The sequence below is a fragment of the Heterocephalus glaber genome, unplaced genomic scaffold, assembly GCF_053883595.1.
Source record: "Heterocephalus glaber isolate CG9 unplaced genomic scaffold, H.glaber_assembly_v1.0 deba00001537, whole genome shotgun sequence".
In the NCBI taxonomy this organism is placed as follows: domain Eukaryota; kingdom Metazoa; phylum Chordata; class Mammalia; order Rodentia; family Bathyergidae; genus Heterocephalus; species Heterocephalus glaber.
In genome coordinates, this window is record NW_028258332.1 from 4,230,401 (window position 1) to 4,256,896 (window position 26,496).

The following is a 26,496-nucleotide window of genomic DNA, read 5'->3' on the forward strand; positions in this document are numbered from 1 at the left end:
CCTTTCATTTGGAGCATTTGAACAGGACTATATTATACACTTACAGGGGACATTTATACCGCTACCTTAAACATTTTGTGAATTATTAAATGAATGTTCTTCAGGACACAGTATCTTCATGAGAAACGTTTACTTACCAACTGGCACCCACAAATCGGGCCTCGACCCAGCCATCCAGCCCCTCCCACCATCCCTGGCTTGAAACAGGTAGTTTCTCATCAGAACCGTGTTGACCAAATATAGGAGATGTTTTGGACCATCCTGTCTCATTATTCCTGACCAACGTTTGTAAAAAGTGATCTGAAACTGACAGACTAAGAGGAAAAAAATGTCAAAATATAAGAAAAGCAACTTTGAGAATAATAGGAGCTGGGGGCGGGGCTGCCCAGAAGCTATTTCTGAAGCCGCAAAGGCCCCATCACCCTGAGCAGACAGTGGCGCCCTGGCCACTGCCATCAGCCTCACCTGCACCAGCAGGGATCCACTCACTGTGGCTGCCCGAGTGGGTCACCTGCTCGGAGCCCCGGGCCTGTCCTCCCCTCAGCATCCCGTGCTTCTACAGCACAGTTTAAAAATTATTTTCCATCAAAGCAGCTCAAGTGCAAACCAATTCAATGTCCCACCTGGCCTTTGCAGCAGTATTTTGAAATGGATCCTGCAGAGTTCTTTACCAGCATGCGCAGTGTGTTTCGGATTGCACAAAAGTTGAAAATTCCACATACGTGGGTGAGAAGTGCATTACAAACATCTTAAAAGCATTCGTGTTGACTTCAGTCTTTATTTCAGGCTCATATTTCATCTTACATTGTGATGTTGACATTGAATGATAAATACACTAAGTGCAAATATATATACCCAGTTATCTAATGCAAGTGAGTGATGTTATTTAAATAATTAAGTTCAGTTTTTTAAAAAACCTCAAGCATATTCATGGACATTCATATCAGCACTTTGAAAGTGGACAGGATGACTCACATTGTGCCAAAGCCCTGCAGAGCTAAACCTTGGTGATAAACTCACTTCCTCCCACTTCAGTGGGGTCCAAGTTAATGACATGGTCCATCTCAGCTGCCCTCAGCCTTAGCCAGGCGACAATTGACTTGTGAAAACAATACTGGAGGGGGCCAGGAATTTAGCTCAGTGGTTCTGCCTCCTGCCTTGCAAGCTCAAGGTCCCAAGTTCAATTCCTGGTACCAAACAAACAAAAGCAATACTAGAAAACAATTTGATCAGGTATTTTGTTTACAGTACACTCCCCAGGCTGGGGGGTGTCCTCCTGAAGGTCACACAGCTGTGTTACCCCCACATCTCTGCAAGGACACCCCTAAAGAGGCATCTGGCCCACAGCCTCCTCCTCACTCACAACTCCAGTGACTCCAGGAATGTCCAGTCTAAGCCAAAACTTTCTCTAGAAAAACGCAAGTTAAACCAGAGCCACCTGCTTGTTGGGCAGTGACCAGATCCAACATCACAGCAAACTGGACAACATCAGGCTGGAGCTGGTGACAAGAACAAAGACCCCAGGGAGCCACCCCGCTCGGTGACGCCCACTGCATCTTGTGAGCCCTCCGGACTTGGCTGCTTTGGGGACCCAGAGGGTTCCACTCTAAAGAAGAAATGAATTTATTCAAAGACTCACTTTAACAGCAGCTCAGAAAACTCGCGGGAATGAGTCGTTTGCCATAGACAGAAGGGCGCTTGTTTTCAGGTGAAGAGAGGAAGAGAATACCTCTCACAGCCTGGCAGTCAGCTGAGCCTGCCCCGGCCCCTGCACCCTGCCCTCAGCACCCTGCAGGGCCACTGCTCATCAGACTGAGAACAAAGCAACCCTGGTGTGGAAGGGAAGAATGCTCCTGCTCCCAAAGGATCTCACAGGGAACGGTTGTCTTCTCCCCATCACTCCCCACAGTCCCTCTAACGTGAATTCCTCTTAATATTCCAATCCCAGAGCAGCCTGTCTTGAGAAAAAAATAAGTCAGGCCAGACTAGCAGCACTGATGGAGCAGGCTTGGTGTTCGGAGCCACTGCCCTGTTTTCCACGATCTTGGTAGGATGATGTAATCTTACAGTGTCACCAGCCCTGAGCAGCAGCAAGGTACAAATCCTGCCCCTGTCCACACCACATCACGAGCCTGCACAAGCAGCACAGAGGGACAGAACAGCGGAAAATGAGCACTCAGGCCTGGGCTGAGTGTCTACGCCCCACAGGGATGACTGTGTCTGAAGAAATATGAGCTTTTGCTTTTCTGTCTTCCAGGGGTTATCAACGGGCATGGCCTTCGGATGAAGATGCTTCCCCTCCCACAGAGTGATTCAACAATAACTAACACCACGATTAAAAGCTACTGCACCCGGAGGGTTTAAATCAGAAAAACAGAAGCCAAGACTTCCTAGGCAGAGCTCCGGGAATGGCTTCCAGGCTCCAGTCAATTTTTGCTAACACTGTTGATCTTCCCATGCAAAAATTAATAGGAAGAAAATGCATCTAAAAATGTTGGTATTCCAATGAGGTTGCTCCCAGCACAGTTAGCTGGAATGATTGATAAAGACATGAAGTGGATTTGCTTTTCTTTGAACTGTCACCCTCCCATGGAAGACCTGGATAGCCGTTTAACGACATAAGTGCTCTGTTGTACAAGTATGAAGAGCCAGCCCTCTCTGTGAGCAGGCATTCGAAAGTGACAACCGAGATGAGAAGTAATGTCTGTGACAGATAAGTTTGGGTACGAAGGATTGGAAAGATAGCATTTCTCAATTGCCTCTTTCACGATTGCCTTGGAAGAGGAGGTGGTGAGCTCTACCTCTGATCAGGAAATGGTGGGTGATGACTCCATTAATTGTGATGGCTTACACTGTCGGGGAGGCTCTCTTTTCCTGTACACCACGAGTGCCCGGTGGGGGTCTCAGGCAGGGGCAGAACTTCATTCCACAGTCAGTGGTCAGTGGTCTGCAGGGCATCCTCTCAAAGTTACACAGCTCCAATCCTTACCTTCAAACAGATGTCCCTAGTACCAGTGCCATACTCAGCACTGGCCACCAAACAGCAAATGCCGGTATCTGTCACGCTATAGGGGAACAAGAGCTGTCTGACTCACTTACGTTTTTGTCATCTGTTGTTTGCAAAAAAAAAAGTAAGTTCAGGAAACACTGGGACCTAGCTATCAAAAAAATAATATATGTAAGTATTTTTCCTCTTTGGTGTGGAAATTAGCATCTCCTATACCACCCTTGAGTATGGACTTCTTAACTAGTTTCCAAACCGCAGAGCATGGAGAGAGGAAGTAGTAATGTGACAGTGGTGGAACCTGACAACCACCACCCACACCAAAGGGCCAAGGCTATCAGCCCCGAGACGCCATGGTGATGCCCTGGCCCCCCGATCTGAGGCAAGGCGAGAGAGCCTTCGCCCTTGTGGTATTCATTCCCCCAAATTCCCAGAGCCCCAGAATACACAGAGGAAAACATCAGAGAAACAAAATCAAGGGAAATTCTATAAAGTGCCTGACCAGAATTTCCAAAAATTGTCACAGTTGAGGAATGCAACAAGGGGAGACGGAGAAACTGTCACAGACAAAGCTTAGGAAACATGATGAGAAAATGCTGTGCACCACCTGGCTGGGTTCACTGAAAAAACAGTGATGTTCAAAGAGTCTGGTGTTTAGTTATTAGTAATGAACCAGTGTTCGTCTCTTAGTTTTGACTAATGTCCTGTAAGACGCTAGCATGAGGGGAAAGTGGTGCATCTGGAGCCCAAAGCTGAGACCACAGTGGGCCGGCCAGATGCCTACCATGCAGATGTAGAGAGGCTCTCACTCTGAGGTCCTGCGTGTGCAGCTGTGGATGCATGTATGCTGTCTTTGCAACTTCTTTGCAAGCCTAAAATTGTTCTAAAACACAGAGCTTACTAAGAAAAAGGCTCTAGAATCTTGCAATTTTCTCTTGAGGATATGAAACTGGCACATTCTTGGCAAGGGAAAGCAAAAGTCTGACACACCATGTCCAGGCGGGTCCAGCCTACTCCTGGCCTGGGGTTTGGGATCATCCTATTGTAGCTGCCATTAGGGGCACCTGGACCTGCAGTAAAAGGTGTGGCTCAGAGACAACAGTGTTAGATGTTCAAACAACCAAATCTTGGGCTCAATTGTCAACTGGGAGCTTCCCAGAGAACATACTTGCATTTCACAGTACCTAAACGGATTCCTTAATGTGGGACACATGTGGCCCCAGAAGAGTATTATGGGCTACACTAGCTGTTCATGGGCACCCATGGATGTATACCGTGGGTTCAGATAAGAATTGCCAAATGGCTAAAATCTATAGAGTATGACAAAAGTAGTATTAAGAGGGAAGTTTATAGTGACAAACACCTCCATCACAGATGTGGCAGTGTCAAATAAACAGCCTAACAGTGCAATTCAAGGAACTAGAGATGCAAGAACAAACCAAATTCAAAATTAGTAGAAGCAAAGAAACAATAAATACCAGAGCAGAAATAAATGACACTGGTACTTTAACATACAAAATACCAACAAAACAAAAAGTTGGATTTTTTTAAAAGATAAAACTGACAAGCATTTAACTAGACAAAAAAGAGAAGATTCATATAAATAAAAGAAGGTAAATGGGGAAAGATAACTAGTACCACAGAAATATAAGGTGTCCTCGGGGACAACCTTAGGAACAACTTTGTGTATGCAAAAGAACGGAAATCCTGAAGAAAGTGTATACATTTCTAGATGTATAACCAGCATGGAACTCTGAAGAAAATCTCAATAGACAAAGAGCAAGCAACAAAGTTGAAGAAAATCCCAAATCACGTGGCTTCATTGCTGAATTCTACCAAACCTTTAAAGAGTCTCCTCAAACTATTCCAAAAGGAATTGAAAGAGAGAGAATTCTTTCAAATTTGTGGTACAAGACCAGATTACCCAAATACCAAAAACCAGACAAGGACACAACCAGAAAAGAAAAGTACAAATCAGTATCTTCTCAATGAAGATAGATGCAAAAATCTCCAACAAAATACTAACAAATCAAATCCAACAGCACATGAAAAGGATTATACCCCGTGATCCAGCCATTGACCCTAGAGGTGTAAAGATGGTTCAACATACACAAATCAATAAACATGATACATTGCATCAACAAGATGAAAAATAGTATGATCATCTTAATAGACTCAAAAAAGCTTTTGGAAAAATTTAACACCACTTCATAAGAAAAGGAAAAACTGTTGACAAATTAGGCGTAGAAGAAATATACCTCAACATAGTCAAGGCCATATATGACAAACCAACAAGTAATATACAACAAGGAAAAGTTGAAAGCATTTCCTCTAAGACTAGAAATGAGAAAAAGATACTTTTACCACTTTTGTTTGGCATAGTACTGGAAAATGCTTCCCACATCAAATAGGCAAGAGAAAGACAAAAAAGAACATCTAAATTGGAATTGAATGAATCAAACAGATAAGATCTTATGTACAGAAAAATTAAAGACTGCACAAAAACTCTGCTAGGACTAATTGAGAAATTTAGTAAAGTTGGAGCATACAAAAATCAATATATAAGAATGACTAGCATTTCTATACATCAATAATGGATTATCTGTAAAAGAAATCAAGAAGTAGTCTCATTTACAATAACTACAAAATTAATAATGAAACAAATGAATAAATATGTAAATAACTAAATTACCTAGGGATAAAATTAACCGAGGAAGTGAAAGAACTCCATAATGAAAACTATAAAAACACCGGTAAAAGGAATCAAAGAGGACTCCTCCCAAAATAGAAGGACATTCCATGTTCATTACTGGGAGAATTATATTGTTAAAATATTCATACTATAGAAAGCAATCTATGAATTTAATGAAATCCATCTCAAAATGTCAATGGCATCTTCACAAAAAATAGAAAACATTCAGAACCATGAAAAAGCACAAATAGCCAAAGCAATCCTTAGCAAAAAGAACAAAGCTGGAGGCATCACAACACCTAACTTCAAAACATAATACAGAGCTATAATAATAAAAACAGCACAAAACTGGAATAAAAATAAACACAGAGACCAATGGAATAGAATAAAGAAGCCAGAAATAAATCCACATATTAAAAGTCAATTGATTTTCAACACAGGCACCAGATCATATTTTGGAGAAAGAACAGTCTCTTTAGTAAATGGTGCTGGAAAAGCAGAGTATTCACATGTAGAATAAAACTAGACCCATATCATTCATCATTTACAAAACTCACATCAAAATGGATCAAAGACTTACATGTAAGATATGAAATGATGGAACTACTAGAAGAAAACATAGAGAAAATTCTTTAAGACATTGGTCTGTGTGAATATAATTTGTATATGACTCCAAAAGCACAAGCTACAAAAAAAATGGACAAATGGAATTATATCAAACCAGCTTCTTCACTGCAAAGGGAACAATTAACAGTTAAGAGACAATGGAAGAATATATTTACACACTGACAATGGATTCATATCTAAAATACATAAGTAATTCAAACAACCCACTAACAAGAAAAAGCAAAAAGAAAATTACAATTTTTTTAATTAGGCAAATGACCTGATTATGCATTTCTCAAAAGAAAACACAAATTGCTAACTGGCATATGAAAAGAATGCTAATTATCTGAGAGATGCAAATCAAACCCACAATGAGGTATCATCTCAACCCAGTTAGAATGCCTAGTAACAAACAAGATTAAAAAATGGAAAATATTGGCAAAGATGCAGAGAGAGGGGAATTCACCTATACTCTTGGTGGGGATGTAAACTGGTACAGCCATTATGAAAAACAGTGTGGAATTTCCTCAAAAACCTGAACTACCATCTGACCTAGAGATTCCTCTATATACCCAAAGGAATATACAGAGCATCCCTATCAAAGAGACTTCTGCACACCTGTATTCACTGCAGTACTGTTCACAATAACAAAGATATGAGAAACAATCTAAATGTCCACTAACACACGAACAGACAAAGAAATTCATTGACCATGCCTTATCTGTGCAGTGGAACATTATTCAACCCAAAACAAAACAAAACAAAAAACTATGAAATCCTGTCATCTGGGGCAACATAGGTGATGCTGAAGGATCATATTATGTGAAAGAAGTCAGGCACAGAAAGACAAAGACCACATGTTCTCCTTATATGTGGAAGTTTAAGAAGTTGACCTCATGGAAGTAGAGACCAGAAAAGTAGTTACCAGGTGTTATGGTTCATGTCTAGATGTCTTCCAAAGCCTCATGTGCACAAAGGTGGGCCTTTTGGGAAGTGCTTAGATCCTGGAGGCATGATGCTCATCCGTGGATTAGTGATATTGGGAAGTGGTGCCTAGTTGGAAAGGTGGGTCACTAGGAGTGTGGCTGGAAGGGTCTGCCTCCTTTCTCCTCCCTTGATCCCTCTCTCTGCTTCCTGCTACCCTGCCATGAGCTGTTTCTCCTCTCCCATGCTGCCCTGCCTTTGGGCCAGCTGAGAGTAGACTGAAATCTCTGTAAACTGTGAGCCAAAATAAACCTTCCCTCCTTAGAGTTGTGAGTGTTGGGTACTGTGTCTCAGTGACGAGGAAAATAACTAAGACACCAGATAAAATGAAATGGGAACAGAGGATGGTTATCAGGTACAGAGGTGCAGTTGGATAAGAGAAATGACTTCCACTGTCCTATAGCACAATAGGTTTACCATGGTTGACAGGAATTAATTGTACATGGCAAGGTGGAGAGAAGTTTTAGTCCTCCCAATACAAAAAAATGATAAGTATTTAAGGTGATGGGTCATTTACTCCATAAATGAACACAATTATGATGTTTATTTTTTTAATTTAAACATTTTTTTTAAAAAAAATTTCATCTTGTCTTCCATAAAAGATCTAACTAGGTGGACAGTGTCCAGTTGGACCCTGGCTTCTGAGACTCATACTTCTCTGGCCACATCCAATGTGGCCCTCTTAGGATGCTGCTTTGGGGTGCTCTGGCTAGGGAACCTCTCAGCCTGCACTTGGTTGTCATGACTGTGAACCACATTCATCCTAGCCACTCATCCCCGGAGGATGAATGCTCTCGTTGGCTGCGTCCTTGTTGGAGGACAAGCAGGTATGGAGCATGACAAAAGAGAGAGGGAGAGAAAGAAGATATTCAGATTCTTTGGGAGAAAGAGTCACCTCCTACTTCAACTGAGAGCTAAAAAGAGTTCGACCATGTGTTCAGCGCCACGTAACTTCCGGTGGAATGCCACCAACACCTACATGTGGAACTTGGAGTTGCCAGTTCCTCCTCCTCCTCCACCATCCAGCTCTGAGGAGCTGAGGGGAGCCAGCCACCTTCTGGTGCTCGTGACAATGTGGACAAAACAGTGAACAAGTAGTACTTTTCTTCAATGACAGGGGGACAAAGAACATTTAGGCGGAGAATCTTGCCTGAAGAACAGCTGAATGTCAGTGAGGAGAAAGAACATCATATAAACCCAAAATACGTTTTCAAGTAGGCCCCCAAATGCCTTCTGCATAACATTATATCTCCTTCTGCTGGAACTGCCAATTTCGAGTTTCTCACTATTTTTATTTTCTTGAGAACTGATCATTTTATAAATAGCCTTTTAAATGTCAAACTAACTGGCAGAATGATGTATCTCTTCTTCCTATCCTGTGCAGGTTAACCCTTGCATCATTTTCTTGGTCCTATCTAAAGGGTTGCGAGAGTGAGATGCTCAGATAATGGGCATTCAGAGTGAATGGTTCTTTGGTTTTCTCCTCTCTTACTGCTGGGGCTCTCCGGGGCAGGTGGTGGTCAGCTTCTCAATGTCCCGTTTCTGCTCGGCTCTGATTGTTCATCTTCGCCACACCGTCAGTCAAAGTCAATCGAGGCAGATTGGAACCACCAACATGCAACAAATCTGGGATCACAGAAGCTTCCCTCACAGCCACAGCAAGACCTTGGCTTTTGTTCTTCAGGGCAGCAAGAGGCTGCTGCCCTTTACCCCTGCCCAGGACCAGGCTAATCTGAGAAGACTTCCAAAAACTCCCATTGAGTTGTCTTCTCATGTTTCTCTGGTATTATTTCTCAGGTAATCCTCATGTGCAACCAAGGTTGAGAATCAGGGACCATGGCCCTTGTTTCTTCCCTGGGTAGACATTCCTTTTCTCCCAGTGTCTTAGTCACTTTCTCATTGCTGGGACAAAATACCTGACACCCATTACTTACAGATGTTTATTTGGCTCACAGTTTCAGTGGGTTCAGTCCATGGTTGAAGCTGCTCGCAGCATGGTGGCCAGGAAGCAGAGAGAGAAGAGAGGAGGTGGGAAGGGAAATGCAACTATCTAGGTGACACCTCAGTGACCTGCCTGCCTCTTCCAACCAGGCCCCTCCTCCTGACAGCAGATTGCGCTATGGGTTCCCAAGACCTAAGCTCCTTCTCAACATGTAAGGTTCTAGGGGGACACCCCTGATATAAACCTTAACCCCTAGCAGCATCTGAAATTACCTCTGAGACCACTTTGGGTGGAAGCTGCCCCCAAAATACTTCTCTTCTAAGTGCTTTGGGATGCTCTGGGCTCCAGTTGTCCCCAGTTGCCTGAGCCTGATTGACATGTCAAACCTGTCCCCATTCCTGCACCCACCCTAGAACCTGGAGTCACAGGGAACAGGGAGCTCCTTAAGAAATGCCTTCCAGGACACCAACCTCCTGGCCTGGCTGCCTGCCAATGCCCTCTTGCTCGTGGCATCCTTCTTCCACACAGCAAAGCAGGAAAGACATCTCTTTCTCCTTCAGTGCTCCCTTTTTGAATCCAGGAGCATCCCTAATGACAGTAATTTCATAAAAATCCTTAAAATAAACAATCCCAAATTGCATTTTAGCATAGCAAGATTCACTATAATTAAATTGCCCCAGTGGATGTAAATGACCTAGAGAAAACCAAGGCCTCCATTAAATTTCCAAGACAAGCAAGCCTGTTCTTATTTCCAAGCTGCTCCTCTCAGCTCTTTTCCTCCAGGGAGCTCTCCTTGGATTTCTCTCAAGGCAGGTGAAGTCCCTGGTCAAAGGCCTCCTCTGTGTGTGGACCTCTTCCAGGCACTGCACCGAGTCTGCAGACCTGAGTCCTCTGAGATTTGACTCCTTTCTCCAGCAAGCACAGGGCAGAACTACTTGGCTCCCTCTGTCCCCAGGGCTTGTGAGAGTGGCTGACACACCTGTCAGTTTGCCTCCAGCTCCCAAGAACTCGTGTTCTCCTCCCTTCCAGCAGCCTCTCTGGCAGACGGAACAGGCTGCTCCTGCAGGAGGGTCCATGGGAAGACGGCTCTCCACGGAGGTTTCAAGGCCGGGCGAAGGACAGCGCTCCTTCCTTCCCAGCAGCTGGCTGCTGCACAGCACGTGGCCGTGGGTCTGGGCCTGTTGTGTGCCAGGTGCCTTCTGCTCAAGGTGACCAAGCATGTAGCAGGAAATACAACGTAACTGTGGGGATCAGGTCCTGTGCTTGGGTCCGTCAGAGAGGCCAGGCTGCAAGAGGGCGTGGCTCCAGCCTGCCCACCTCCCTGCCCTGGCCAGTGCAGGCCGTGCTCCGGCTTCTGCAGTGCCCAGCTTTGACTCTCTCCAAGTCCCCAGCGCCTGGCTTCGGTCATGGCTGCAGATGCACATTTTCTGTTTGCAGTTGTTCTCTGTATTGGTCAGCACAGGCTCAGAGGGTCACCACACCCAAGTGAGTTAACAGAGTCTCTGGAAATACAAGACAAATCCATTTTCACTGGTTGTTTTAAAAGGTAGTCAGACTCTGAATTAAAAAAACTACTGTTCCACTTGCCCTCACACCAACCTCTGACGGGGCTGGCACCAACGACCAGAGGAGTCACTGAAAACTTCACCCTTTGCCCTCCAGCCTCACCCACTGTGATGGAAATCGCCAGCGTGGGGCGGGGGGAGCACATGTGCTATCTCAGCACTTTGGGAGGTTGAGCAGGAGGACTACAAGCTCAAGTCCAGCCTGGATAACTTAGCGATTTAGTGAGAACTTGTCTCAAAATAAAAGATAGAGGAGAGCAGGGGATTTAGTTCAGTGTGAAAGTTCTGGGTTCAATCCCAAGGACACGGAGAGGGAGAGGGAGAGAGAGACTGGTAAAGAGCAAAAAGTAAAAGAAAAAAAAAAAACCAGAGCAAAGCATTGGGGAAATTCTCTCGAACAGCCAGAGTTGCATTGTAAAATAAAAACTGATTTGTTTTTCCGCACGCCGCAGCTTGCACAGGTAATGTAGGTCCCAGAGGGAGGATTCAGTGACTGGTGTGTGGGTGTGGTATCAGCACGAAGCACCTGATCATCGGCATCAGTCTGTGGTGTCTCACAGACATCACCCACGGCACAGCCTAAGTCACGCGCGAGAAAGGAGTCAGCCTTCCCGAGGCTCGGGGGTGGAGCCAGCTCCAGGTCTTCCAGTCCCGCCGCTCCGAGAGCCATGGCCAGATGCTGCACCAGTTCAGCGACTCCGAACCCAGGGCTCCATCACCCACCTGCGGCGTGGGCTGGACTGAGCTGGAGGACGGGTACTCACTCTGCTCCCGTGCTCTGCCCTAAACTCGGTGGCTGCAGAGCCAAGGGACCGGCAGCCCTAATCCCAGGAGTCCACGGGGCTGTGCCCTCTCCGGAGCTCTAGGGCAGGGTACTTCCTGCCTCTTCCTGTTTCCGGGGTCCAGGCTTTCCTTGGCTTTCAGCTGTCTCGGTCCATCTCTGCCCCATCTGCACTTGGCTTTCTCCTCTGACCCTCTGCGTCTTCCTTGGCCTATTATAAAGATTTCTTGCTGACTTAGGGCCCACCCTCATCTGATATGATACCGTCTTGACCCTGATTACGTCTACAATGACTCTTTCAAAATAAAATCCCCTTCTGATGTACAGGACGCGCCTTTGGGAGGGAGGGACACAGTTCAACCCCAAATACACTATTCATGGGCAAAATAGCTGCTTGGACCCATGTTGCACTGAGGACATCCATTACTGAAGTTTCTGAGCAAAAGCCCTGGCTTGGGGGTCTGCCAGAGACACCTGCCCCACAGCAACCAAGGAGAGAGGTGCTGGTTAGGGCAGGAAAAGGAACTTGAATCAGTACAACCAAGCAGAAGGCACCACAATCTGTCTCTGAGAGCCTGGCAAAAGCTTTGGGGTTTTCTAGCAAAGGGGAACCAAGGTAAGAGGTGGGGATTTACATCACTGTCAGTTTAGACCGTTCTGGTCAAGCCGTGGGCAGGCGCATGGGTGCCCAGGACTGGTGCTGGGAGGTCCTGGGAGACCCAGGGGTCCTTCTGTTCCTGGGGTGGCTTCCGATGAGGGGCGGCCCTGGTTCGCCGTGCTCTGAATGCTCCTACTTGGAGGGTGACCTCATCGTGGGGTAGTCGGAGAGGCTCTGCTTTTTCTGGAATCCAAGGTGGCTGTGGGATCAGGACAATGGCTGGGGACATTCCAGGGAGTCTGGAACTGCTCGTTGTAAAAGCTGTGGTTGCATGTCCCTGCAAACCCTGCAGATTACTTTAGTTGCTCTTATCTTGGTGTCCTCAGTCTGAAGGGGGATGACACAGCCAGGCAAATTCACAGCCAGGACGCTGTGTCCTCATGTGATTCCCATCCAGTGCTGCTTGGGGACCGAGGCAGAGATCTAAGGTAATAGAGGAGACAGATGTAACAGGAAGGCAGAGACGAGCTTTGTCCTGCTTTTGATGATGCACTGGGCACCTGCAGGCCCAGGGCCCTGTACAAGTGCATGCTAGTCTGGCCAAGGTGACACTGAAAGGTCACCTGCCTGGTGGCCCCTCTGCTGCAGGTTCTAGAATGAGTCCTTGGCTGTGTTTCATACTAATGATGCTATGCTTCTCCATAGCTTCCAAATGCTCATCCCCAAGAGAAGCCACCCACACCACCAGTTCTGCAGGACAGCTGCGTCACCACACCAGTGGGTCTTGGAGCTCCTCGAATGCAGCCCCCCAGTCGAGCTGGAGGTCAACGCCAGCTGTGCCCGGCAGAGCCAAGGGCATGCTAAAGCAGTCCCAGAGAGGCAGGCTGATGCCCTGGCCATGCCTGCTGCCTGGGAGGGCAGGGAGCCTGGTGTCTCGGAAGGAATCCACAGCATACGTGCATAAAAGGGGGAGAAAGTGCCTTTCAAGTTTCCTGTACTTCCTGGTCCCATGGGCCAGAGCACAGAGAGGAGCACTGTTCTGTTCATTCAGAAGCATCTAAAGAAACCACGTTCCACACAGTACTTCTGGCTTAACTTGAGACATCTTTCAGCTCCCCAGCACCCTCCACCCCAGAGAGGGGCCTTGAGGCTTTCACAGAATGGACATCCCCATCCAAGGCAGGTCACCTGCTGCACTGCTTTTCCTGTCCTGCACGTGAAAACCCAGGAGCTCCCCAAGATGCTGCAAGGGAACCTCCGGGCCAGATATGCTGGGACACCAGCTGCCCATCTCCAACGGGGCCAGTGCCCTGCAGTGAGCAGACTCCTAGCCATCCGTGTGCGGCCCCACTGGGGGTCCCACAGAAGCCTCCTGAGCACAGTACACCCCCGCTGTCCCCAGCAAGACAGCAGCTGCCCCACCCCTTCTCTGCACCCTCCCTGGGGAGAAGCACGTTTTCCCTGAGAAAATGCGACTCACTTGGAGACCTGGATCTGCTCCTCCCTTCCATCACAACCAAGCCTGACCAAAGCCCTCCTGGATGAGAATCTGGAGTGGACTTCCGGGTGGTGGACAAATCTCAGTGTCCACGACAGTCTTTGCATCTCCTACAAAAGCGCATCAGTAACACATATGCTTTCTTGTTTGTTTTAGGGAGGTTCTTTCCTGTCTCTCTTTCCCCGCTTCTCTCCTCTTCCCTACAGACAGTGCGATGGTCTTGTGGCTAAGCTCAAAGCTTCTAGAGTGATGCGGGACCACTTGCTTCCGCATCCCAGACTCTAGTCTCCAAATACAAACTGCAGCTCATGTGAGATAAACCAAGGAGCTGGCACACAAGGTTAAATTAACCCAGGTCATTCCGAATGTGTTCCACAGGGCGCGGAAGGACAGGGAGGGGGTCAGAGTCAAGCCAACATGCAGGCAGGCAGTGTCTTCTCTAAACATCAGAGAAAGGGTATTGTCCACGGGATCAACAGGGATTCCTCGGGAGAGCAGGCAGGGAATGGGCCTCTGCCTTCGATAAATTTAGTGGCAAGTTCATATATTTACATCTTACTTTGGCGATTAAAAGTAACTCTGTGAAAGGCCAGTGAGGTCCTTTGGCCCTGACCAGAGGATAAAGCCCCCTCTGAAGGAGAAGGGCAAGAAAGGGGCTCTGAGCCAGGCTGTTCTGGGGATGGCAAATCTGAGCCAAAAAAGGAGGCTCGTCGGGAGCAGGGCGGAGTCACGTCCACCTGAGCTGGCCTGGGGGGAGCAGGCCAGGCAAAGCTAGGGCCCCCGGAAGCCAAGGCCTCTCTCAAAGAACACCTAGGAAGGGGCCGTCCAGGGAAAGGGTACTTAAAGGGAACAAGGGCTCAAAACGGGGAATTTTCCCACGGATGCAATTCTGCTCAGGAGGCCCTGGGGCACGCTCCTCAGCTGGGTAGGAGGGACCCGCAGGACACTAGCTCTGTGAAACTGTCTCGCAGCAGCAGAGGAGGAATGGGGACAGGAGGCGTGCTGGGCTTGTCCAGAGGCCGTGAGCGAGGCCGGCGGCCCTGCAGGAAGGGGCGTGTCCATTGGGGAGGTGCCCGGACCCGGGAGACGGGCCGAAGACAAACATGGCAGGACCCAGACTCCAAACAGGGAGGGAGTTGGACCACCCTTGACCCCACTGCCCACTTCACAAGAAAGCTAAACTGGAGGGAGCACCGGCCACACGGGACATTTGGGGACTAGGAGCCACCAGCCCACCCTAATAATCTCTTGAGATCACTTTGAGGGCAAGAGGAAAGCAGGAGGGCAAGGTGCTGGGTGACTGACGAAACCAGCTGTGGGTCCCAGCCTGCAGTCCAGGAAGACCTGCTCAGCCCCTGGCCTGACACGGCCCCTCAGACCTAGGGGCCCTCCTCACCAGCGATCTGCACCACATTTCAGCATTGCTCACTCCCAAGGCCATGTGAGCTGATGTTGATCCTCAACTAACTGACGGGTGATCCAAACCAACTTACCTGGTAGCCCTGGGATAGACTGGTTGCTCTGACTGGAGAGCCCCAGACAAAATGTCCCTGAGTGCCACCGTGGGGCAGAGCCTGTGGGAGGACAGAGCCCCTTGAGATCCCCTGTGACTGGCTCCATCTGGAAACAGTTCTGCACAGAAGTATAATCCTAGTACTCGCCTCAGCTTTATCAGTAGCTGTGTTTGATTTCATCACACGAAACCAGGGAAACAAACAAGACAGCCGACCTGGCCAAGCGCCCACAGATGGAGGCACACTGATCTTTCTCATACTCCACCACCAAGCACTGCAAACTGGCAGCTGAGATTTCACCGCAAATCCGACCTCCACTCTCTCCTCCTCACCTAACCCTTTGCCCTGTTCGTATAGGCCCCTGACTCCACCTGGGCAGAATTTTGCCTCTAAAGCTCACCGGGCAAGGTCTGGAGACACCGTAGCCATCACACGGAGAGCAGCTGTGGCTGCTGACGTCTAGCAGCTGGGGCACGCGATCCTACAAACACTGTAAGTGCACAGCTGGCAGTGGCCCACCCCGAACCTCACAGTGCTTCCTAACTCCAGATTCGTTCATTCCAACCAACCCAAACTACCTTACCTATTTAAAGAATGATATTCCAGAAACCAAGGAGCCTGCTACAGACAAAGCCCACAGGAGAAAGGGGAAAGGCAGGCAATAATTAATCATTAACTTTCCAGGTGGCTGTCATTAAGACAGGACCATCAATCTTATCCCAGCATAATGTAAACAGGAACCAGGTCCCCAGTAAGATAGTGTTCCTCCTGCCTCTACCTCGGGCCCTCGGCCTTTCTCCTGACGCATCTCACATTAGAAAACATTCCAGGGGCCCAGACCACATGCGCCCTGTAAATACAACACTGACCAGAGGAGAGGCATGTCATTACTCCAGGCAGGAGACAGAGCTTACCAAATGACATGTTTTTCCAGCTTCCCATTTTACAATTTAATAACATCTGTAATTATACACTGCGTGTGACATCACAGATGCCGTCCAACTCCCTCTTTGGAGGGAGTTTCAGCAGCAGTGCTGCGCTCACATGCCTCCCCAATCTTTGAGATGTGCTGCTCTTTTTATAGATCCAACTAATAAGAATAGAAAAAGAAACCACAGGGAGGCTGCTAAAAAGGGCGCCTCTGCGGCGAATGTTTCTGTTTTCCGCGGAATCGACTGCATGTCACTTAGGATCTGACGCTGCTCCTGTGCAGGGCTCGGGCAGAGACCCTGCAGGGAAAACAGCCCCGGCCCTGCAGTGCCAACCCCCACAGTCCCTTCAGTCCCTGGTTGATGTGCTGGGACGTCACAGCAGCCCGCAGACGGGGATTGAAATAACAGAAAGGTCCTGCCCACACTTCTAGAGGTGAGATGTCAAGATCGCAGCTGTGGCTGGGCCATGCTCCCCCCGGAGGCTCTGTCCTTCGCTTGTGGACAGCCATCTTCGGCGTTCCATCTCCTTGTCCTCTTCCCTTGGAGGTCAGTCTCTGGGTCCGAATTTCCATTCTTCATAAGGACACGGGTCATATTGCTTTAGGCCCACTCTGATGACTTTCTGTAATCAAGTCATAATCTGTAATACGGGAGGTCAGGGTTTCCACTTGGAGGGACACAGTTCAACTCACGACCGCGCCTTTCCTTGGTTCTTTCCTTGACAAGTGCGCTTCGGGGAGTGCATTTGCCCGTGAACTTCCAGGCGTCAGAAGTCCTCAGTCCACATCTTCAGATGTGATCCCACCATGCCGAAAGTTGACGCCCACTTGTATTAAGTGACATGATTCGTTCACTCCACTAGAAGTTGTAGCACTGGGATTAGAAACTGGGTCTCACCAGTTGTAAAGCTCATGCCCTTCCCACTCCAGCCTGCGCTTCCTGCTGTTTCTCTCTCTCCTTGTAATTAAACCAAACCAGCTTTAATTTAGCTCTGATGAGCGCCAGCTTGCCCTAGCTCCTCTAGAGAAAACCAGAAACCTCTGTGTGTCACCAATGTGTCATCGGGAAACTCCCTTCTTCAATTTTATATTTTTACCTTAGGAGGAAAGTATCAGCCTTCGCCTTTGTCATTATTTTTCTAAGTCCAGTTATTATGAGATTGGAAATCCTGCCTGTGATTATCTGCTTTCGATTTTTGACTGATGCAGCGTTCCTCCCCTTTGGAGCAGGAGTGGTGTTAGGCAGGAAACCCGTGCTGCGTCTGAGGGAGGGCACTGCCCAGGGCAAGGCCATGAGCATGTGGACGGCAGAGGGCAGGTAGGTCCAGGAGGTGCCATGCAGTGCCCAGCCCGAGCTTGGAGTCAAAGTTCCCGCTGAAATCGCCGCTTTCTTTCTCCCTGGTTCCTGTTCGCCCCAGTTCTGCCCACCAGTCTGGGCACCACTCAACCTGGAGGACAAACCATGTGCTTTGCCCCACAGAGCAAGATATTTAAATTCTACCAGTGACATAATGCTGTATTCCCGGATGAAAAAGCACTGGGATGGAAATCAGAATATGTGTCATCATTTCTTGGGACACAGCAGACGACGAGAGCTTGCAGTTGTTAGTACCTCGTCTCTGGCGTCTCCTGGCCCCTGAAATCCTGCACACCACTGCACCGTCTCACTTATTCCCTGCCAGCTTCCTTACAAGCCATCCCATTCATGTCTGAGCACTTTCTGTTGCAAGTGGAGTTGTGGCCCCTGAGGATATGTGAACGTCCTAACCCCTGGGACACAGAAACGTGACCTTGTTTGGACATAGGCTCAGGTAAAGATGAGGTCCTCAGGGCAGGGGCTGGTTCCTCCCGAGAGAACGGAAGTGCTAAGTGACGTGGAGACACACAGGGAAAGCAGTGGACAGTGACAGCCACGTTCGGGCTGCGGCCCGGCTGCCCCCACTGGTGGGGCACAGACCACTTAACTAAAGATCACCCTCAGAAACTTTGCTGGTGGTAAGAAGCTGAGTCCGGTTTAGGGGAAAAATAGATTATTTACTCTTTTACAGGCAGAACACCACCATATTCCACCACTGCCTGCAGCCCACGGGTTTTAGGGGGCAGCAGCGGGCATTGGCCGTGCAGGCTTTGGGAGTGGCAGGCGGCCCCAGGCACGCTCAGCGCCACAGCCCTCCTCTGTCCTGCACCCCTGCCCGCGTCACCAGGACCCCGAACAGCACTGGGTCTCTGCCTGGCCCAAGCTCTTCCTCACCAGGGAGGCTCTGACCACAGACATGAGAGACACACACTCTGCCGACCAAAGGGGGACCCAGAAAAGGCCACTAAAAGAGAGGCAGAACCCTGAAAAGCACATCTATGGATGAGGTGGGGTAGAAAAAGGTAGTGTATGTTTCAACATTTTAAAATCTCTCACAGTAAAAGACACACGGCCGTGAATCCCTCTCAGAACACTTCCCCTCCTTTCAAACACGCTTCTCCTGGCCCTCTTTCCTCCTTCTGCACTGTCCTGGCTGCCTCGGTGTCCAGGATTCATTCAAAACATTTACCTCTTGCAGTCACTTTGAGTTTGGGGAGGAGCCGGAAGTCACAGGGTGCCAGATCTGGTGACTGAGGTGGATGAGGACGCCGTCGTTTTCTAAGAGCCTGCCGTCCCGTTGGATGGCTCTAGGTAGCAACATTCAGAGCATGTGTGACCACTGTAAAGACACTCAGGGAAGAGGACTCCGAGATGCTTCAGAAAGTGGACAGAATGATGGGGAGAGTGTGACTGGAGGGAGGGAGGGCGTTGAGTGGGGCTCTGGGCGATGTGTCTTTTACTCTAACAACTGTTTAAGACGTAAGCATTTGCTGTATATTGTGATCACTCCACTTCTCCCTGGCAGCAAGGCCTCCTGTCCCCCCAGATGTCCCTCCGGGTCACCACGGACCCAGATGTGCCAGTGCTTGTCTGCCAGGCTGCTGCGTAACGTCCGCTAATGCCCTCATGGTCAGCCTCAGGAAACACAGGGGCAGAAGGTCTGACGGCTTCCATCTGTCTCCACAGCCCCCAGGGAAGGCGCCCAGCACCTGTTGTCCCTGAGGAAGCCCCTGTCTCTGCCTAGGATTCTGGACCAGAGGCAGTCGGTTCTCCCTCTGTCCTTGCTAGGCACATCAGTCCCCATCCAGGGCAATGTGTCTGCCGCATCACTGAGACAGAAGCAGGCAGCAGCGACCTCGAGGGCCCAGCCAGCTCCCTCCTCTGTGCCGCTGCTGTGCTGGCTTGACCGCCTCTCAGAAGCCTTCCTGTACCCAGCCAGCTGCCTGCAGGGCCCTGGAGCCCGGGAATGGCCCTAGAGGAGGGTACTGTCCACGCCGGGCCCTCTGAGCAGCCACACCGGCCATGCAGGACGCTGGACCAGGGAAGGGCAGGTGTGCAGGTTGGACTTGGCAGACTGCGTGCTCACAGCACGCCCCGCCCACCCTCCTGCTCCAGTGCAGACACTTGCTGAGGCCCTCAGTGCCCCCCAGCCCCTCAGAAGCACCCTGCTGCCTGTGACAGCCATCAGCCCTCCCTTGGGGAGTCGTGTCCCCCGCCTCTCTATGGAGGCTCTGACACCAGCCTGGCCATGTTTTACACCTGAGGACATCTTCAGATTACCTGTGCTGCGCCTCCCTCGAGCAGATGAGGCTGGTTAATGAGCCCCCGAGGGGCTGGGCTTCTGCAACATGGCCCCACACCCATGCAGCAGGGGTGCCGGGCCAGAGGGAAGTCCCAGGAGGCCACGCGGGCTCTGTTTTATTCTTTCCTTTCCCCTTCTCCCTTCCTCTCTTCCTACCTTTCTTCTTTCCATTATAAAAGACTAGCTCAGTCTGTCACACCTGACAAATGCTCAATGCATGAATGAATGAAAGCTTTCCTTGCTTCCTCAGTTTAAAAGGAAGAATTTAAAAGCAGTCGTGTCCTGTGTATGGAAATGTGAAGGTTGCTTGTCTGTCAAATTCTGACCATGTAGAACTTGCCATCTGACACAAAAGGGCAATGCTGTGCGAAAAGGGACAATGCATTTTTCACACCTGTAGAACTCGTTAAAGGCGGACCTCATTCCCACGTAAACCCAAATAATTTGATGTTGCAGTTTTGGAGATAAAAACCACAACTTGCGAGAACAGGAAGTAGATGAAAGCTGGGAGCAGAAAGCCTTCCTAACAGGGACATTTGTAAGTGTGGCAGTGACACTGAGCACACTGCGGGTCAGAGCCTGCAGCACAGCCGCTGATTGCTCTCACTCGCTCTTTGTGCAGCAAGAGCCCCAGCGCATGACATCTTATTTATCAAACTTCAAACAAATGGGGTCTCATTAAACCCAAACATTTATGCAGTGTGGGGAAAAATATCCACTGGACAAGCAAAACATTCTGAACCGATTTTGAACACGTATGAAGCCTGAAAGAGAAGGGAAAAGATTAGATGATTTTGACCAAGGCAGGGTCTTCCCAAAAGAGGGTCCAGCACAAGGCCATGGCTTACAGTGAGCTAACTGAGCCTGCAGGATGCAGGGTCCCACAGAACACAGGGATGCATGGGGAAGTGTGTTTTCATGAGGAAAACAAGTCTCCATCTTTGTTCTCCCTCGGGAGCAAACATGTACACTTAATGTTCTTATTTCCAAGTCCTCCCTGTGTTTAAATTACTCCGTGCTAATTCACACGCCACGCTCCCTGGGGCAAGATAACCTTGAGAACACTTGCAGGCTCAGTGCCCAAGGCCAACTGACTGGGAAACGCAGAGCCAGAGAATCTGGTTCTAATCCCATCATTATGACGACATACGCAGGTATGCATTGGGCATATAAATAATCATGTATTACAGCTTTGCACACTCAAGTGTATCAACATATACAGCAAAGGTTTCAATTGCATCAAGTAAAAGGCAGACTGCTATTGCTCCCCCTCCCACTAGTCCCTCTCACTTCCAACACACTTATCCATCATGTGGCCACTTTCTGAAGCAGCTCTGGAAGGCCTCTCTCATGAGTGTCTTTATGAGGTGTGATCAAAGCACAGAGAAGGCTGCTGCCTAGCGCCGCCCCACAGAAAGGTGGGCTCATAAAAACATGACGGTGCATCCTCAGATCCCTCAGTCAACAGATCTGGCACTCTATGACTTCTGAATCTTCTCCGAAGTCAAAAGGGCCATAAAAGGTAAACACTTCAAATTAATTCAGGACATCGAGGCAGCCACCACAGAGCAACTAAAGACACTCACAAATAGAGGACTGCAGAAAGTGGCAACAGCGATGGGATAAGCATGTTGGAAGAGGGGCAGTGTTTTGAAGAAAATTTGTGGCTATGTATCTTTACTGTAATAATTTTTTCATTTAAACATTCACTGCTTTTCAATCACACTGCATATATACATATATGGATGTGTGTGTGTGTGTGTGTGTGTGTGTGTGTGTGTCATCTTTAAATGCAAATCATACTGGAGATCCTGCAGCTCCCTGCACGTAACTGAGACACATTTAGCCTTTTGTGTTTTGAGCTAGGCCATTCCTACAGACCTTGGAAAGATGGACGGATGGATGGAAGATGGAAGGTGGATGGTGAATGGTCTACTGATATCCAGGCTCATCTCATGAACCAGTGATATTTGTGACATAGCAGCACTATAAAGGTTATCATGCTCGGTACAACTAGAGTTTATGAAATAATTCTGTCATTTCTCTGGAGAATTAAGGATGGTCAGAGGATCTAAAGGGTGGCAAGATCCCGTGCCAGCAATGTCCTGTAGAGGCAGTCAGCACCTCAAAGCTGCACATTTCTCTACTCACATTTCTTACCCTACACTATTGGACCCCAGGGTGGTTCTGGACAGGTCTCTCTTCTGTTCAGCACCTTTTCCTCTCTTGACCATGTCAGGTCCGGTAGAGACAATCAAGGAGGCTCGGGGTGCTGTCTGGGGACCCCTCAAGCCCACCATGAGCCTCAATCTACAACTATTGGATTGGTCAGCTTTCTGCTGCTGGGAAAAAATACTTGAGGTAAACAACTTACAAGGAGAAGTATTTGTTTTGGTGCACAATTTCAGAGGTTTCGGTCCATGGCCTGCTGGCTCCATTATTTTTGGCCCCGTGCTGAGGCTGAAATATGGTGGCATGGACTGTGAATGGATTAAGATGTTTACCTCCCGGCAGCTGGGAAGAGAAAGAAAGAAAAGAGCATGGGATCCCAACATCACCTTCAAGAGTTCACACACAATCACTACAACCTCCTAGCGACACCACAGGACAGTGACCGAGCCTTTACACACGGGGACATTACAGACTCACCCACTTTGGGGTAGAGCAGAGGCTTTTAATGGGGTGACCTTGCTCCAAGAGGCTGAGAAATGTCCATGACACTTTACGTTGTCCTCATTATGGTTGTGGGTGCTACTGGCTTCTAGTGAGTGGAGTGCAGGGAAGTCACTAGATGCCCACTAGTGGGCGAGACACCTCCCCAACCAAGAATTTCTGCACCTGAACTGTAAGAGAGCCGAGGAGGGAAAGTCTGGGGCGAATTGCTGCAGACTCAGACATCTGCGATGAAAAGAAAGCTGGAGGGAACCATCATCTGTGTCTTTTGAACACTCTGGGAGGGACCGCGGACATCTGCTGAGTGGCTAGTATGTCACCTATGTGGGAAAGGTTACCATACATAATACCTACAGCAGTCACCGTGAGTAGCTATTATCCGTATTTCACTGTTGAGGAAACTTACATTTCACTGGAGGTAAGTAACTCTCAGGGTGCTGTCCAGAGAACAGACGCCACAGAACAGCCTCTAAAGCCGGCACTTCCAATGCTTCACCAGAGCATGCGTGATGCAAGCTTGAGGAGAGAGGGAAGGGCCCTCTCACAGCAGGGCCCGGAGGTTGGCGGGGGCTGAGAATGAATCCGGCCGGAAGGGGCTTTGTGAAGTCCTGGAGAATGGTGCCCATGCTGTGCTCGGCGTGGGAGAATCTCGGTCTGGCCACAGTCGTGACACTGATGTCAGAAAGGAAGGGCACATCCTCTGGAAGCTATGAGGCCTAATCGTGTATCTCATAGTCAATCGTCAATCAACCACAGCTTGTCCGAGTCATCTGAAATTCCTGGTACGCACTAGTACGAGACAAAATGAGGTTGAGTGCATCGTGGATTTTTCCAAGCGTGACACCTTGTGCATTCAGATATTCCCATTTGGAAAGAAAGGAACGAGAAAGGAAGGGAAGAAGGGAAGTGGAGGACGAAGCAGAAAGGAGGGAGATATTTGAACTGGACCCAGATGAGTTCCACTGAGCAGATGGCAAGACACTGGGTAGTTAACTTCGTGATAAATAAACAAACCTCGCACAGCAGTTCAAAGATCTCGTCCTTCAGAGGGGAATATTTTCAGGCTTGTTTTCCACACTTCTTCTGCTTAAGCATTCCTAGGTTAATACTGTTCCCAAACCTGAATAGGTACAAATTTTTGAATTGTATACAGTCCAGTAAATCTTGACCTCTCAGAAGCCTGTCTTCCTCCTTTGGTATTCCCGACCTCAGCTGACGTGAGGTCTGGAGATCCTCACAGGCTGGGCCGCGTCTCCTCTGCACGCAGCTTGCTCTGTGTCACAGCGTCGCTTTGGGAGACAGCTTTTAAAAATAGCCCGGTTGGGTTCCAAGCCCGAGCTGGCTCATCACTGCGTCGGCAGCTCCTTGGAGAGTTTCCGAGGCTGGGGCCGGCACGGAGCAGTCTGCAGAGCAGAGCCCTGTAGGTCCGTCAGCGGGGAGCTGACGGCGCCGGAGCGCTCACAGACCCTGCGGCGGCCTCCGACCGGGTTGCCACTTGGGAGTGTGTCTCGCAGGTCAGCTGGGAGACAGGGTGGCCCCGAAGCCCATTCTCCAGCCCTGAGCGAGCAGCTCTCCTTCTGGTTGGAGGCCTCCTTCCTCAGTCCTTTCCATCCGAGCCAGGCAGGGCAGCAGAGGGACGAGCTTTGGTCTCTGGCTCCCGGGGGAGGGGCCGGGGAGGAAAAGCCAAGGCCTTTGTCCCGCCTCCTCACGGTCACCTTTGGGAGCACAGCCCCGTCGCCTTAGCTGGGAAGCTCCTTGTGAGCTCTCACGAGGGCCGCTGAGGGCCGCCGAGGAGATGAGATCCTGCTCACAAGCAGCTCCAACCTCCTTAGGGGAAAAACTGGGAAGACCAGAAACCAAAAAGTGTTGTCAAATGGAAGGACATGGAATTACACAGGACTGCAGCTACACCCAGCCAGGGAAGACAGCTAGAAATGGAGCCCCAGCTTTCCAGAGTAGGCAAGGAATCTGCGCTGAAGATGCCAATTGCCATTTGGGCCGACAGACAGACTCCTTGGAAGCTGGTATTCGGCTGCTCACGCTGCCATAACAGGATGCCACGTGCTGGGGGTTAAAGAATGGGAAGTTAATGCAGTGTCTTGCACTCCAAGACCAAGGTGTGGGCAGTTGCCGATTTCTTCTGAGACTACTTCCCTTGGCTTTTAGAGGTCCCTCTTCTTCCTAGGACTTGCCATGCCCTTCCCTCTGTGTCTGTGTCTGATCACTTCTCACAGCCACAGCTGTCATTGGATCAGGGCCTACTTATGACCTGCTTTGACCCTAACGTCCTATCTAAAGGCCTTGTCTCCAAATATTGTTACATTCCGAGGAACTAGGGGTCAGAACTTCCACATAAAAACCTTAAGAGGGGCACAGTTCATCCCCTAAGAGAGGAAACTGTGTACTTGAGAAAGAACAGGGTAGTTACAGTATTTCCCTCTTCCCCATCCCGCGTTCATTTAAACATGGTTGTACTGAAACCAAATAAATTTGGATTAAGCCATCTTCCATGCCTGGATGATGAGGTGGGCCCAAAGCAACCTCCTATACATGATAAACTATACCCTAGCTTGAGGTGTGAACAAATTTTCATCTAACCTAAGTGTATACTCTTGTAACCAAGCAACAGAATTTCAGCCAATCACAGGCTGCCAGTGATCAGACCATGCCCATATAAGGAAGGTGCTCATTGCAGCCAATCAGGTTGTTTGTGTATCCCACTTCCTCTTTGGCGACCAATAGAACCTGCACTGGTGGTGTGGGTGCATTCGGATCCAGCTTTGCTCTGGACTGTGGCTCGGTTCTAGAGCCTTTCATTCTTGCTCAAGTGAACCGTGAAAGTGAGCTGCTCTCCACTTTTAGGAGACCGAAGGTGGCAGAGGAAAGTGACACGAGCTGATCCCAGGGGCAAGTCAGACGCTTGAGGCTATGGGTGGATCGTTTTCCCCATCCGAGAAGATAAGCAGGAGGAAGGCGGGAAGAATGGAGGCAGTGGAGGAGGCGGGCAGGAGCAGAGACAGTGGGGACTATGGGAAATGAGGGTCGGGTCTCCCTCGGCTCAGCCCAGAGCTGCCCCTGGTGCAGGGAGTTAACACGCAGCTGGACACGTGCGCTTGCTGTGAACAAAATGGAAGATATCGATCAAAAACGATCGACTTCTCAACTTGAGTAGCTCCTCCACCCCCCAAAGCCTTTTCAAAAATAGGAACATCTCCAGAAATGCTCTTCCCTGCAAGAAACCTTCTCCATCCTAAATCCTTCTGGTGGAAAACCAAATGCTCTTTATATAATGAGTTGGAAAATAAAAAGGAAATATTAGAAGGCGTTCTTTATGAATTCTGATAATGATATTATTCTGTGCTGTGGCATCCTAATTATAAAGCTGCACAATAAAGCTCAATCCCAGCGGAGATTCTTCTCTATCAGGCAGATGGTAATTGCTTTTAAAATATATGTCTGTGTGTACAACTCTTATCTTATCTGTTTAACTTATATATTTTGAGAAAATAATATCTATCTTTTTAAATTGCCTAATTTTTTATTCTGCAGACTAACTCTGAATAGAATCTCTTTTCAGAAAAATGTTGCTGGCCTAGACAAAAAAAGGAACACTTAAAAAACACAATATTTTCTTAGAATAGATGAAATTGCACAGTGGTAAGATTCAGAAGGGGAAGTATTTATTATAAGCTTTTGGTCCCAGCTACTTGTGAATGCAGAGAGAAAAATTAAGATGTTTTTAGCTATTCTGTCTATAAATGCACGCTGGGCAGGTTGCAGTGGGCCCTGGGCTTGACTGCACCCCAGGTAAAAGAGGTACACGTTAGGAATAACTTAGTGTGGTTACTCCTGAGTCTTACTGGGACAATTCCCTTTCTTAAAAAGATAGCTTCACATCCATACCCCAGAATAATACTGGCCCACCTATAAAATGTTTCATAAAAATAAATATTTGGTGAGTGTGTGGTGAAGAGGCTGTTTTATTAAGGAAAGATGATGTAGGATTCTATCACTGTGCATAAAGCCTATCAGATAGGAGTGAAGTCCAT

At 48.6% G+C, this 26,496-nt stretch overlaps 1 long non-coding RNA gene across 2 annotated transcripts; it reads right to left on the minus strand.

Annotated features, from left to right (window-relative positions):
* On the minus strand, positions 1–25,017 carry LOC110349248 (uncharacterized). Of its 2 annotated transcripts, XR_015442170.1 has the most exons (4): positions 22,854–25,017; positions 22,149–22,288; positions 18,662–18,779; positions 1–10,730 (listed from the first exon to the last, which is right to left on the minus strand). It is a non-coding gene; the product is annotated as an uncharacterized LOC110349248 (long non-coding RNA). The 2 variants fall into 2 exon arrangements; XR_015442169.1 differs by having other exon boundaries at positions 18,662–22,288.
* Positions 25,018–26,496: the final 1,479 nt, after the last annotated feature.